Source organism: Hyperolius riggenbachi, chromosome 3 (genome assembly GCF_040937935.1).
Source record: "Hyperolius riggenbachi isolate aHypRig1 chromosome 3, aHypRig1.pri, whole genome shotgun sequence".
NCBI lineage: Eukaryota > Metazoa > Chordata > Amphibia > Anura > Hyperoliidae > Hyperolius > Hyperolius riggenbachi.
In genome coordinates this window covers 171,307,546-171,321,003 of record NC_090648.1, presented here as the reverse complement: position 1 = coordinate 171,321,003, position 13,458 = coordinate 171,307,546, and the positions used below count along the sequence as shown (strand labels likewise).

The 13,458-nt window shown below is 43.5% G+C and overlaps 1 protein-coding gene across 2 annotated transcripts in view; it reads left to right on the top strand.

Moving 5' to 3' along the window:
- Positions 1-4,767: 4,767 nt before the first annotated feature.
- Positions 4,768-13,458, top strand: part of MAN2A2 (mannosidase alpha class 2A member 2) — a 200,320-nt gene continuing 191,629 nt past the window's right edge. The window contains exon 1 of one of the 2 annotated variants that reach the window (XM_068275259.1): positions 4,768-5,468. The gene's annotated coding sequence lies outside the window, so the exon portion shown is untranslated. The remainder of the gene's footprint in view (positions 5,469-13,458) is intronic. The other variant, XM_068275261.1, reaches the window with a different exon arrangement.

The window sequence follows — 13,458 nt, the reverse complement described above, 5'->3', positions numbered from 1 at the left end:
CCTGCTGTTAGCTCCCTGCGGAGGTCTCCTCCAGTAACCCAATCTCAATGATCTTTGATGATGTTTCACACAGCACTCTGAAATCGGCTTCTGTTGTTTGTTATATAAACTTCTTCCATTCTTTCGGTGCCTAGAAATTAACTTTAAGCCAGTAGTTTAAGGCAGTAAGCACAGGTTCATTGCCAGTATTCTGGGAACCTTTCGATTTTGATGCTGCGTACTTGGATTTGTTTCAGTACACTAGATGGATTTCATTCAGTGCATTGATCCTCCAACTCTCTTACTTATCCATTACTTCCCCACATACCAATTCCCATAAGCTGGGGTTAGCCCTTTAAAGAGACTCCGTAACAAAAATTGCATCCTGTTTTTTATCATCCTACAAGTTCAAAAAGCTATTCTAATGTGTTCTGGCTTACTGCAGCACGTTCTACTATCACCATCTCTGTAATAAATCAACTTATCTCTCTCTTGTCAGACTTGTCAGCCTGTGTCTGGAAGGCTGCCAAGTTCTTCAGTGTTGTGGTTCTGTGATGCATCTCCCCCCTACAGGCCCCTCTCTGCACACTGCCTGTGTATTATTTAGATTAGAGCAGCTTCTCTCTTCTCTTTTATCTTTTACAAACTGGATAAATCCTCCTCTGAGCTGGCTGGGCTTTCACATACTGAGGAATTACATATAGGCAGAGCTGTCTGCACTCTGCAGGAAGAAACAGCCTGACACTTCAGTGGAAGATAGCTGCAGGGGTAAAGAAGCACACAAATGATCTCTTGAGATTAAAAAGGAATGCTGTATACAGCCTGCTTGTGTATGGATGTATTGTCTATGTGTGGGCATGCTGTACATCAACCTACTTCCTGTTTTGGTGGCCATTTTGTTTGTTTATAAACAAACTTTTTAAAACTGTTTTTAACCACTTTTAATGCGGCGAGGAGCGGCGAAATTGTGACAGAGGGTAATAGGAGATGTCCCCTAACGCACTGGTATGTTTACTTTTGTGCGATTTTAACAATACAGATTCTCTTTAAGAGAATCTGTATTGTTAAAATCGCACAAAAGTAAACATACCAGTGTGCTAGGGGACATCTCCTAGTACCCTCTGTCACAATTTCGCCGCTCCCCGCCGCATTAAAAGTAGTTAAAAACAGTTTTAAAAGGTTTGTTTGTAAACAAACAAAATGGCCACCAAAACAGGAAGTAGGTTGATGTACAGTATGTCCACACATAGAAAATACATCCATACACAAGCAGGCTGTATACAGCATTCCTTTTGAAACTCAAGAGATCATTTGTGTGTTTCTTTCCCCCTGCAGTTCTCATGCACTAAAGTTTCAGGCTGCTCTTTTCTTCCTGCAAACAGCTTTGCCCTTGTCTGTAACTTCTCAGTATGTGAAAGCCCAGCCAGCTCAGAGGACGATTTATCCAGCTTGTAAAAGATAAGAGAGAAGAGAGAAGCTGCCCTAATCTAAATAATACACAGGCAGTGTGCATAAAGGGGCCTGGAGGGGGGAGTTCATAGCAGAACCACAACACTGAAGAACTTGGCAGCCTTCCAGACACAGGCCGACAAGTCTGACAGGGGAAAGATACATTGATTTATTACAGAGACTGTGATAGTACAAAGTGCTGCAGTAAGCCAGAACACATTAGAATAGCTTTTGGAACTTGTAGGATGATAAAAAACAGGATGCAATTTTTGTTACGGAGTCTCTTTAAAGGATACCTGAGACAAAAAAAAAAAAAAAAAAGTTTTATAGGCAGCCCGATATCTTTGCCAGTCAGCGCAGGTGCAGTCCAGCCACAAGTGTCATGCTCCTGCCCCCAGGATCCTTTTGCGTCTGCGCAGTACTGCACAGGCGCCGAACTCCCCAGCGACAGGAACATGCACGCACAGTACACCCCGACTGGCAAAGATACCGGGCAACCTAGCGGAAGTTTCAGGCAGCAGAGGAGGATGGCGAGGGACCCTGGAGGGGGCTGGAGGAAGCCCCAGGTATGTATAAAACCTTTTTTTAATTTTTTATTTTTGTCTCAGGTCTACTATAAAACCACCAACCCCTTCATAACCCACGTGTGTGTGTGTGTGTGTGTGTGTGCGTGCGTGCGTGCGTGCGTGTAGGTAGGAGGGGGGGAGGGGCGCAGCGCCGGGAGTATGAACAGTGCCCCAAGGTCTGTAGCTATGCCACTGGCTGGTGTTGATGCTGGGCTGCCTGGCCTGGCAGGTGGTGATGCTGTGCTGGCCTAGTTGGTGGTGATACTATGGCTTGGCCCTGGCTGGTAGTGATGCTGTGCTGGCCTAGCTGACGGTGATGCTGAGGCCTGGCTGGTGGTTATGCTGCAGTGCTGGGCGGGCTGGCTGTGATGGTGGGCTGTGCTGGCTGACAGTAATGCTGGGCCGTGCTGGCTGACAGTAATGCTGGGCTTGCTGGCCTGGCTGGTCAGGATGTTTGGTCTGTGCTGGCAGTAATGCTGAGCTGGCTGGCTGGCTGAGATGCTGGGCTGGCTGACCGTGATGCTGGGCTGTACTGGCTGATGTAGATGCTGGGCTGGCTTACCTGGCTGGCAGACATGCTGAATGTTCGGGGACCCTGCTTGTCCCTTTTGCTATGGTGACGCTCTACTCCATGATCACAGTGAGCAGCCCACATAAGTCCTCACTTAAGGCCAGTGCACACCAAAAAGCACTAGCGTAATCGCAAATGCTCAGCACTTTTTGAAGTGATTTTTCTAGGCGATTTTGGTGTAGCGGTTTTAATTTTTTGTTACAGTACAGCTGTAACTGAACAGCTTCTGTAATAAAACGCTTGGAAAATCGCTCTGATCTAGTGCTTTTCAGAGCGATTTTCCACTTTCCTATACTTAACATTGAGGCTGAATCACCTCAGAAATCAGCAGAAATGCTGCAGGATCCGCGTTTGCGTTTGGGAGAAAATCACATCACTCTGGTGTGATCCATCCCATTCAAATACTTTAGCCAAGCTCTTTTTAGAGCGCTGGTATTTTTAAAAGGGCTCAGAAGTGCTCTTGGTGTGCACCAGCCCTGTCGCAGAGTGCAGGGGACAGAGCTACAGATGCTTTCTACCCTGACTGGGGATTATATGGGGCCAGGCAGCCAGTAAGGGAAGGGTGAGGCGCACTCCTCTCTCAAGTTTGATTTAGAAATGGAAGTCTGTGCACAAATCTGCAGAAAGGAGCAGCACTGTCAAATGAAAAGTGGTATGAAAAATACATATGTCTACATACCTCCCAACTTTGAGATGAGAAAGAGGGACACTTAAGCCACGCCCCTGCCACACCCCTGATCACGCCCCCGTCACAACCCTAGTCACGCATACCATAAAGATTTCATAAGAAATATATGTTGTTTTATAACTCAAACTATCCTTGCTATCCTAGGTCATTTTCCTTCACATTAACATTTTAAAATTAGTAATATATCAATGTAAAGGATAGGAATAAAGTTTCAATAAAGAGTCAATCAAACAAATTTTTTAGTAGAGAAATACATATATTTACATTGAAAGAGGGACAAAGTCCTGAAAGAGGGACAAATGAGGAGGAAAGAGGGACAGGGTTCCCAAACTGTCCCTCAGAAAGAGGCACAGTTGGGAGCTATGTGTCTAGCTTCAGCATTTATGATTGGCGAGATTTTTGTTTATGGATCACCAAATGAAAAGATTTTGTAGTAACTGATAGAAGATAGAAGAGCATTAAAATAATGGCTGACTGGCACGGTCAAATTATTTTTTAAGAAAAACACATTTTCATTAAGCAATGTAATGTTATTACAATGACTTTTCCATTTAAATTTGCAGTTGCCCATACATTTTTAAAACTGACCATAAGGCCAAACTGCATTTGTTTTCTGGTATAGAATTTGCACTTTGTACCAATTACAGGCAGCACAGTTATATTCTACCTTCTTGCACAAGTAATGGCCTGCACATACCTGGTACAAATGTTGCTTTTTTTCCACACTAGCACAAACTGAGTGACTGGCAGGCTGTTCGACACTCCCAGACTTGACAGCGGTTGTTCCAGTGAGTGTGAAGCAACAGCATTTGAATATATGATGGAAGTTATCCAAAATAATGTAACAATAATACTGTCAATTTGTAAAGCTGAACTAAAGGGTTACTTTTTTCTCTCACTTCTTTTGACTTCAAATTAGAGTTGACAACTATCAGTAATTTGTGGACATTTTTGCCTAGTACTTGGTGAAAATTGCAATTGCAATGCAAAACTGTGCGGCTTGTACACCGCATAATGCCTGCGTTAACAGTGGAGCGAAGAATACTTTTCATTGACTGTATGCAATGCCCGGACAATTCTGATGCATTCCTTCGGTTACATGGAATGTGGGCAGTATAATGACAGCACCATGATGGAGGCACTAGGTAATTACAATATAAGGTTTTTATGGTACCAGGAGTCCAAAATTTGTCCCCATGTGGCCACAATTTTCTTTTAACCTGCTGTCCATTCAAACCAAAAAGGGAAGAAGAAGATAATTCTTCAAGTATAAAAATATAGTACTAATAACTATATGCATTATTGATATGAGTAATAAGATAGATGTCGTAGATGCCTGAAATTCTGCTGAAAAATGGCTGGTAATAAATAGCATCAGCAGTAGACAGTATTCTCAATGAGAGCTGTGAGTAGAAAGCATCCCTTCGTGTTCCACTGTACAGCACGATGAGATGCAGACATTCCTCCCGACCACTAGATGCTACTCATTCCCCCTCTGCTGTCACTGCTGCTGGAGCCATTGACGCTGCTTCTGTGTCCCTGTCGCTTTAAACAAAGGGATCAAGGACCTTGGCAATGGAGAAAGCTATGAGGGAAGTAAGGCTGTAGGCTTTTGCATTAATTGATAAGAAGGGACACTCTTGTAGCTGCATGCAGCAGACGCAGCACTAACGGAAGAGGATTCTTCTCATCACCGGGGATTGTCACGCTCCACCTGTGATCCCTGATCCTCCCTGCCTGGGATGTCCACTTTCCAGGAAGCCTGGAGGCTGCATCTATGCATATTTTATATGGTCATGTTTTCCAGCCTGGCATAGCAGGACGCTGAACCCTGACAGCACCGGTGTATGGCTGCAGCACGAAGCGGCGTGCTCTCACCGCTGGCCGTGTGTTGTGACTTGGCTTGGATCTCTCTGACAGACATAAATCAGCTGAGGGTGTAATAAGACGCTGGGGGAGAGCAGAGATTGACACGGTGCTGGGAAGTGGACTGCTTTGTCTCTCAGCTCCTCCTTGTGTGATCTGAAGCTATGTGAAGGCAGTCAGGTAACGCAGCCCAGCAGAAGCAAGTGTGTGGCTGCCTGGCAGGGAGGGCATGTGGCCAGTGGCTGGCACAGGATACCCATCTGACTGAGGTCTGGCCTGGACTGGGGCACAACAGTGGAGAATCTCAGGAGATCCAACCACTCCAGGACCAGGAGGGGAAATTACTGGGGTAACCACACTATTCTCTGTTTACTTTCTTGTGCATGGCAAGCTTTGGAGGTGAAGGGGAGTTTTTTTTTTCTGAAAACACTTTTTTTTTTTTTTTCCCACAACAAACTATCTCTTGTGTATGACAGGATGTTAGGTCGTTTAACCTCTTACAGGAGAATTTGAGTGTTGATTTAAATAGAATTCTCATGAGTTTATCGTGATATTTATAGAGGTGTCATGTAAAAGTATTGAATTATTATTATTATTATTATTATTATTATTATTATTACAATCTTCTATAGTGCTGTACATTTTTTTTTTAGAAAACCTAGAGACCATAAACAGCATACATATGATAGTGATTTATAGTCCATAGTAATAACAAAAAGCAATAGGGATAATACTCTGCCCTAAAATTCTACTATCCAGTTTTGTTTTTGCTCTACATTTGCTGGAATTGGCATGAGCTGAATCAGAACTTTGCACATGGCTAATCAGAAGGCTAATGATTAATTTACCTGACAGCCTGATTAATCAAGCTGAAAGGCAATTAATCATTCAGTTTCTAAATCTGCTAACCATGTGCAAAGTTTCGGTTCAGCCCCCACTGTTTCTGATTCCTGCGGAGCAAAATGTCCCCATAAAGACTAGTCTAGGTATTTATATTGAGACTGGAACACTGCATATTCTCCCACTGTCCTGATAGCATGCGTTCAGCAGTGTTACATACAGTTGTATTATGAGCCGAGCTGTAGAAAATGGACTGAGTATTTTAGAGAGAAGAAAGTTGCAGTCTTTCATAACAATCCTTCACTTGTCTCTATCCTGCAAAAGCATTCCACCCATATCCCTATTGGATGTTAGCCAACACTTGCTTATCTGATAAAGCATTGAGAAATTTTCACAGGAACTACCTTAATGTATTTTGTATATTCTCATTAATCTTTGCTCTGCCATATCTAATATTCCAGGTTGTCATTTATATATTTGTAGACTGTGTCGGGAGGTTAGTCATAAATAAGATATAGAGGCATTCTGTTGCTAGTTTTCTACTATTGGGCTTCGTTCACGTCATGCACTTTTGTGTGTGTTTTTGTTTTTGTTTTTTGTTGTTTTTGTTTTGTTTATCTTGTGCAATACAAAATGTATTTGCATGCAGTGTCTGTATTACTGTATGAGCCCATTCACATCTAGGTGCTAGTCTAGTTTTGGGGACCCAGTAGGGTACCTCATTGGGAAAAGTTCTCCAATCACAGTACCCTCTACAGTACAAAGCACTGTGATTGGCTGAATAGTGTGGGAGTAGCATACTACAACCTATTTCAAACCTAGCAGTTTGAGGAGGTGCTGTCCATCTAATCACGTTAAGGGAATTTCCGTATGAGGTTTCCTGCTGAGATCCCCTAAACTAGACTAGGGCCCACATGTCTGCGGTTTCCTGCATCTTGTATTGTGAATGCATTACTTGCTGCATTTTTTGCAGACAGTATGCATATTTTTAATTTTAGTGTATTTTATGCTGTTGCAGCCCTAGACATGCATCAAAACACATCACAAAATGTGCATGCTAAAAACAATTCATTTTGTGACACTCAGGTGTAAATTTGCTTAAAGGGATACTTAAGTCTTAAAAAAAAATAAAAAATAAAAATGATTTTTACTCACCTGGGGCATCCCTCAGCCCCCTGAAGCTGTATGGTGCCCTCGCAGCCTCGCTCCGATCCTCCTGTCCCCGCCGGCGGCTACTTCCGGGTTCGGCAACAGCCGCCGACAGGCTGGGAACGCGAGTGATTCTCCACGTTCCCAGCCGCTATATCACCCTCTATGCTGCTATAGCGTATATGTACACACTATAGCAGCATAGAGGGTGATATAGCGGCTGGGAACGTGGAGAATCACTCACGTTCCCAGCCTATCGGCGGCTGTCGCCGAAACCGGAAGTAGCTGCCGGCGGGGACAGGAGGATCGGAGCAAGGCTGCGAGGGCACCATACAGCTTCAGGGGGCTAAGGGATGCCCCAGGTGAGTAAAAATCATTTTTTTTTTTTTTTTAGACTTAAGTATCCCTTTAAAGCGGACCTGAATTCAGAACTTCCTCTCTGCTCTAAAAGATACGCAGCAGCATAATAACCTTTTAAAGGATACCTTAGTGATACATTTTAAAAACTGGGAGAGCAGGCATGTGTGGGAAGCACTCCTCATGCCCACTGCTCGCCCCCCCCCCTCCTTGTTTTTTCTCTGTCCTCCGCCATTATCTTCTAAAGACACTCTGAGCCGCTGCCTGGCGACATGTGTCATTGCGTACTTGCTGCCGAGCGCATGCACACTATGTAGTTGTGAAGTTGTGCGCAAGCGCAGAGCGCTCCCAGCCGTGGGCACAGGATTGGCGACGAGCAAAAACCTGCTCACTACTCACCGACCTGGCCGACCCGGAGAGTGGAGCACATAGGAGAATGGGGGGAGCAGTGGGCATGAGGCGTTTTTCCTAAACATGCCTGTCTGCTCCCATCCCCATCCCCCCCCCCCCCCCAGATTTTTCCCCGGCCACGAATTTGGATGCTCTGCATAGAGCTCTCTAAGCTGCCAAATTCCATCCGAATTCGTGGCCTTGGACCGTTTTCGCATAAATGGAAACCTAGCCTAAGTCCTGGCTCAGATCTGGTTCAGCCCACAAGGTTCCACACTCATCAGTGAGCAAAAACCTCTACCATTCTTGATTTTCCTGTCACATATCTAGCATGTTTTATGAGCATGTTTTTATCAGAATGTGACATTCTTAGGGCCCATTCACACTTGAGCGTTTTGCAGCAATTTTGGCAAAACGCTAGCGTTTTTTAAAAGCGCTAGTGCAATGAAACCCTATGGGCCCATTCTTACTTGGGCGGTTTGCGCTAATCACCGCTAATCGCCCAAAAATGCTAATCGCAAACACATAGCCTGCACCATTTTCAGGTGATTTTCTGGCGATCGCGTTTCAGTGCTATAGAAGCGCTAAACGTGATCGCGAAAAAAATTGCCAAGTGGGAATGTTTTTTTTTTTTTTTTCCCCGTTAATCGTGCAAAATCGCCATAGCAAAACGCTAGCGTTTTGCGATCAGCAAGTGTGAATGGGCTCTTAAGGGGCCCATATACTGGTCAATTTCAGCCTTCGAATTGATCGATCGGAAAACAATTGTGGCAGTTTTTGAATGGTTTGAGCTATTTGACAAGATGAAAAATCTAGGTCGATCTGCTGCTGGCAGCAGATCGATGGCCCATAGAGTTGCATTGGATCTAATGGTACAATAATGCATTTAGATTGATTTTTCAATAGATTTCAGAATGAAATCTATTGAAAATCTGTTGCTAGTGTGTGGCACACATCAGATAGATTTCTGTCAGATGCCTGTGAAGTTGAATCTATCTAATGGTCGAATCTGCTGTAAATCTGTAAAATGTATGGCCACCTTTTTATAGTTTCTTGATTTCGCCTTGTGGAGAAATTGAGGTTGCAGCTCCTGTTCCTCTTCAATCTAATTGATAAGTGAGAGGAAACTAGGAGCCCAGAACATATGGCTAATGTCTCCTTGCTAACAGCTGGAGAAAAGGCACCTACAGACACTTGACAAAGAAGGCCGAAACGATCATTCATGATTAATATGGTCACCAGACTGCTGACAATTCTGTGACAGTTCATGCATGCTCTGCAGAGCAGAATATACCGGTCTATGGAGGAGGGAGGGGGAAGATAACCAGGAGTTTCTCAGCTGCTTGTGGGCACAAAGCAATCAAATGAAAATTCCACACAGTCGATTGCTGGTTGCCTGTGTTTTGACGGGTGCAGAAGATGAGGAATGTCACTGCTGGCTGAGACAATCACAGATGATATTTTCAGCTTTCACATGTTTGTCTGTACAAAGTGTGTTTGCAAGCATGTGGTTCACTAATCACTACACTGCATCTTTACCACTCCATTCAGAATTCAAAGGGCTCCTTCATTGTATTGCACTGGAAAGGTGTGTGATGTTCGTACACAAATATTTAGCTCCGCTTTCGAGTTTAGCCTATAACAATCAGGAGCAGGTGGAGTGCGTTGAATTGCATGCAGCATCATACAGTGCACACAGTGCAAGCTGCACCCAGAAAACAACTTCAAGGTTACTTAAAAAGGAAAAATTCCACATTAAAGTGGAATGAAACCCAGCATTTCTACTTTGCTCTAAAAGATTATTTACAGCACATTATATACAACCAGCATTTTTTTTATTAGAACTGCATTCAAAGGGTTAACACAGGCTTTAGAAGCTTCCCAGTCTGCAGAGCTGGCCGCTTCCGAACTTTACATAATGGTATCTTGTGTTTAACCACTTCACCACTGAGGGGTTTTATCCCTGAAACACCAGAGCAATTTTCACCTTTCAGCGCTCCTTCCATTCATTCGTCTAACTTTAATATTACTTATCGCAATGAAATTAACTATATCGTTTTTTTTTTTGCCACCAATTAGGCTTTCTTTAGGTTGGACATTATGCCAAGAATTATTTTATTCTAAATGTGTTTTAATGGGAAAATAGGAAAAAATGTGGGGGAAAAATCATTTTTCACTTTTCGGCCATTACAGTTTTTTAAATAATGCATGCTACTGTAATTAAAGGGACACTTAAGTCAAACAAAAAAAATGAGTTTTACTCACCTAGGGCTTCCAATAGCCCCCTGAAGCTCTCCGCTGCCCTCGCCGTCCCCCTCCGATCCTCCTGGCCCCGCCGGCAGCCACTTCCTGTTTCGGTGACAGGAGCTGACAGGCTGGGGACGCGATCATTGCGTGGACTTAGATCAACGAACGGGAATGGATTTTCCCGTTCATTGATCGCCGGGCGGCGGCGTGCACGAGCGGCGGGAGCGCGGATAGCGGCGGTAGCGCAGGGGGTACGGATTTCTCCGTCCCTTGGTGTTATAAGGATGGAAAAAGGGACTGAGATATCCGTACAGCGGGGGGTAAAGTGGTTAATTGTATCAAGTCCCTTGGTCCCTTGAACCAAGCCAGACAAGCATAAATGCTTTCTGATGATTTCTAATTAAGTTAGAGTATGAATAAAGCAGTTATAAATAAAATGCAATGTCAGCTCTAAAATTAGTGTACTTTAGGAATGTATAATTTCTAAATGAATAAAAATACTTATGCACAAAAGCAAATATGTTAACCATATGGCATATAAAAAGTAGGAAAACATGTTTTTATTGAATATTATGTCAGGTTTTATGCCGCTTTAAACAAAAGAAACATGAACAAACATATTTTCCCAGGTTCTAGCAATCCCCTTTCCTTTGTTTATAATATGCTCCTAAGTTTGCCATCTCTGTTCAAAAAAAGTTAGTGTTTCTGTCTTCCTTTTAAACAATCAGCCAGAAAGCGTAACCTCTTGGTGCACTAACAAAGATAAGTTCTCCAAAGCAAAGTCTGTTGTTCCTCAAAGTGATTCCTTGCGTCCCATTTTCATTAGAGAAACAGGCGATCTGACTGACATGAAAAACATAGGGTATTTTTCTGTTAGCTGGGTGCATCCGATAGGTGGCGCTAATTACATTAATAGTCATGTAACAAAAGTGTAATGTAACCAATTCTATTGTGTTTTTTACTGGCCGTCTCGCTGCGGCCAAATGTATTATTAGAAGTGAGTTAATTAAATTCAATTAAGCCGGCGGCAGTGTAACAGATGAAGCTGCCGGGACACACCAACACACCTAACCTTAACCGCCCCTCCCCATACCAAACTTTAACTGACCCCGAACGCCACTCTGCTGCAATTACGATGTTAGTGAAATTTGGGCTTACGCCGCACCCGATAAACAGGCGCTCCAGAGGCAGTGGCAAAAATTTTTTTGTGTCAATAGTGGGTGCCCAAATTTCCTGCTTTAGGTTATGGGGATCATACAAACCCGCAGCTTTTGTCACCTGAAAAGTGTTCAGATGTCCCCTGATGTCTGCAGCTTGACCATTGATGCTTAGGCTTGCTGCTGCTATTATTTTCTAATTTAGTTTGCTCCTGAATATCACCCTCCCCTATGGAGCAAAGGAGGTTTAACCTGAAAATCTCATAAATGTCAATTTTTGGTGATCGTAGTTACTGGCCCCAAACGATAATTTACAATCGTTCATAATCAGTTTTTCAGCAAATTGTATCATTAGTGGCCATCTTTAGACGTAAGGACGAAATTAACAGCAGAATTATAAGGTAAAAAAAAAAGTTGCAGTTTTCTAAACATTATAAAATCTACTTTAAAATTTCTAAATGCCTTTACAGGTGCTGCTGCTAGCTGATTAATGTAAACCTTTGCTTAATTAAACATGCCCTGGAGAGCTTATTTCAAATCTTACACTTATTGCCCTAACTATTACCTTACTGCCAACGGTCCATGGTGAAAATCCCCAGCCAACCTAACTACCAGGCAGCAAGTTTAACGTTTCCCAGAAGGCGAACCCCACCCCTACCAACCATGCCCACCCAGTGAAGCAGCTCCGCACCTGCCTTTACAAGAGAAAATGGGAAAGCGGGTTGGGAGCTGTGCCACTGGGTGGGAGAAGTAGGGCTTGACTAACAGAGCAAAGTTGACTCTTCTTGCCTGTTGGTAGGGTTGGATGGGTATTTTTTTAAGTGCGATCCAGGCAGGACAGTAAGGGCTAGTCTCCACTAGTGCGGCGTGCGTCTCGCAGACGCATGCCGCACTGAGCGGGTGGGCGGGATCGCAGGCGAATCCCATGAGCCGTGCCATGCACGGCTATGGGATTCGTAGCCTCCGCTGCGAATTCTGCGGGGGGTTCCGGGCGAATCGTTCCCGCAAGCGATTCCGCCGCGGTGCCGTCATCCCCTATGGCAGTTTCCCCGTGCGAATCATGTGTGGGGAAACTGCAGAATCGCCGGCGAAACCGCCCTAGTGGAAACAGGCCCTAATACTTATGAGAATAAAACGTAGATAGTTTAGTAGAGACTTAACCTCCCTGACATTATGATTATTTACAGATTTAGGGTCTAAAAGCCGTGCAATTTTTTTTCACAAGCTTTTAGAGAACATACCACAGAGAGATCTGCAGCAGCTCCTGCATATAACTCACTCAGGCACGGGATTACCGCTCTGAGCTGCAGATTTCTGTCCAGAGCCTGACTCGAGATTATCGCTAAAGATGGGCGGGCTTAATTTTTTTTTTTTTACAAGCCAAATAGAATCCACTTCAAGTACACGGTAAAGCTCCCCCTGCCCCAATGCAAAGTTTCTTGAGCTAAGCACAGAGTTTATGTTGGATCCACAAACTCCTGTGCATTGTCTGTTCCTCTCCTCATTACTAGGGATGGCCCAGCCTTGGAGAACTCATGGAGAAGAACATGATCAGCTGATACATTTGTAAGGCTCTGATTTTCTAGTCATGATCATGTGTTAAACCAGGAAGTCATCACAGCAAATCAGAGGCTTATAAATCTATCAGCTGATCAAACTGGTCTAATAGACCCTGCACCCAACCAGTCTGAGTGTGCTCTGGGTATGAGACTAGAATATTGAGAGCAAGGGATTACCCATATAACAGCACCACTCAGGATTTTAGAAAATAAATTGCATATCTTTATTCATAATTTCCATTCCATTTGAAAACTTCACAAAATAAAAGCAATTAAAACAAGCCTCAGACACCAATCCATATACTATATACTCATATATAAATATCATCATAAATAAAGTAGGCATATAAATCAATAAACCTGGTATACCAATCAATCTGACACCTACACACTTGTCTGATTAGACTGTGTGTGTTTTGAACCCGGGTTCAGTTTGTGCAAAGCTGTGTACAATTTATCATTTGTATTGCACTTTATATTGTACACCGCTTCTTTGCACAAACGGAACCTGGGTTCAAAACACGAACACACTGTCTAATCAGACACGTGTGTAGGTATCTGATTGGTATACAATGTTAGGTGCCTACCTTAATTATGATATTGATAATGATTTTATGGATTGATGTCTGAGGCTTGTTTT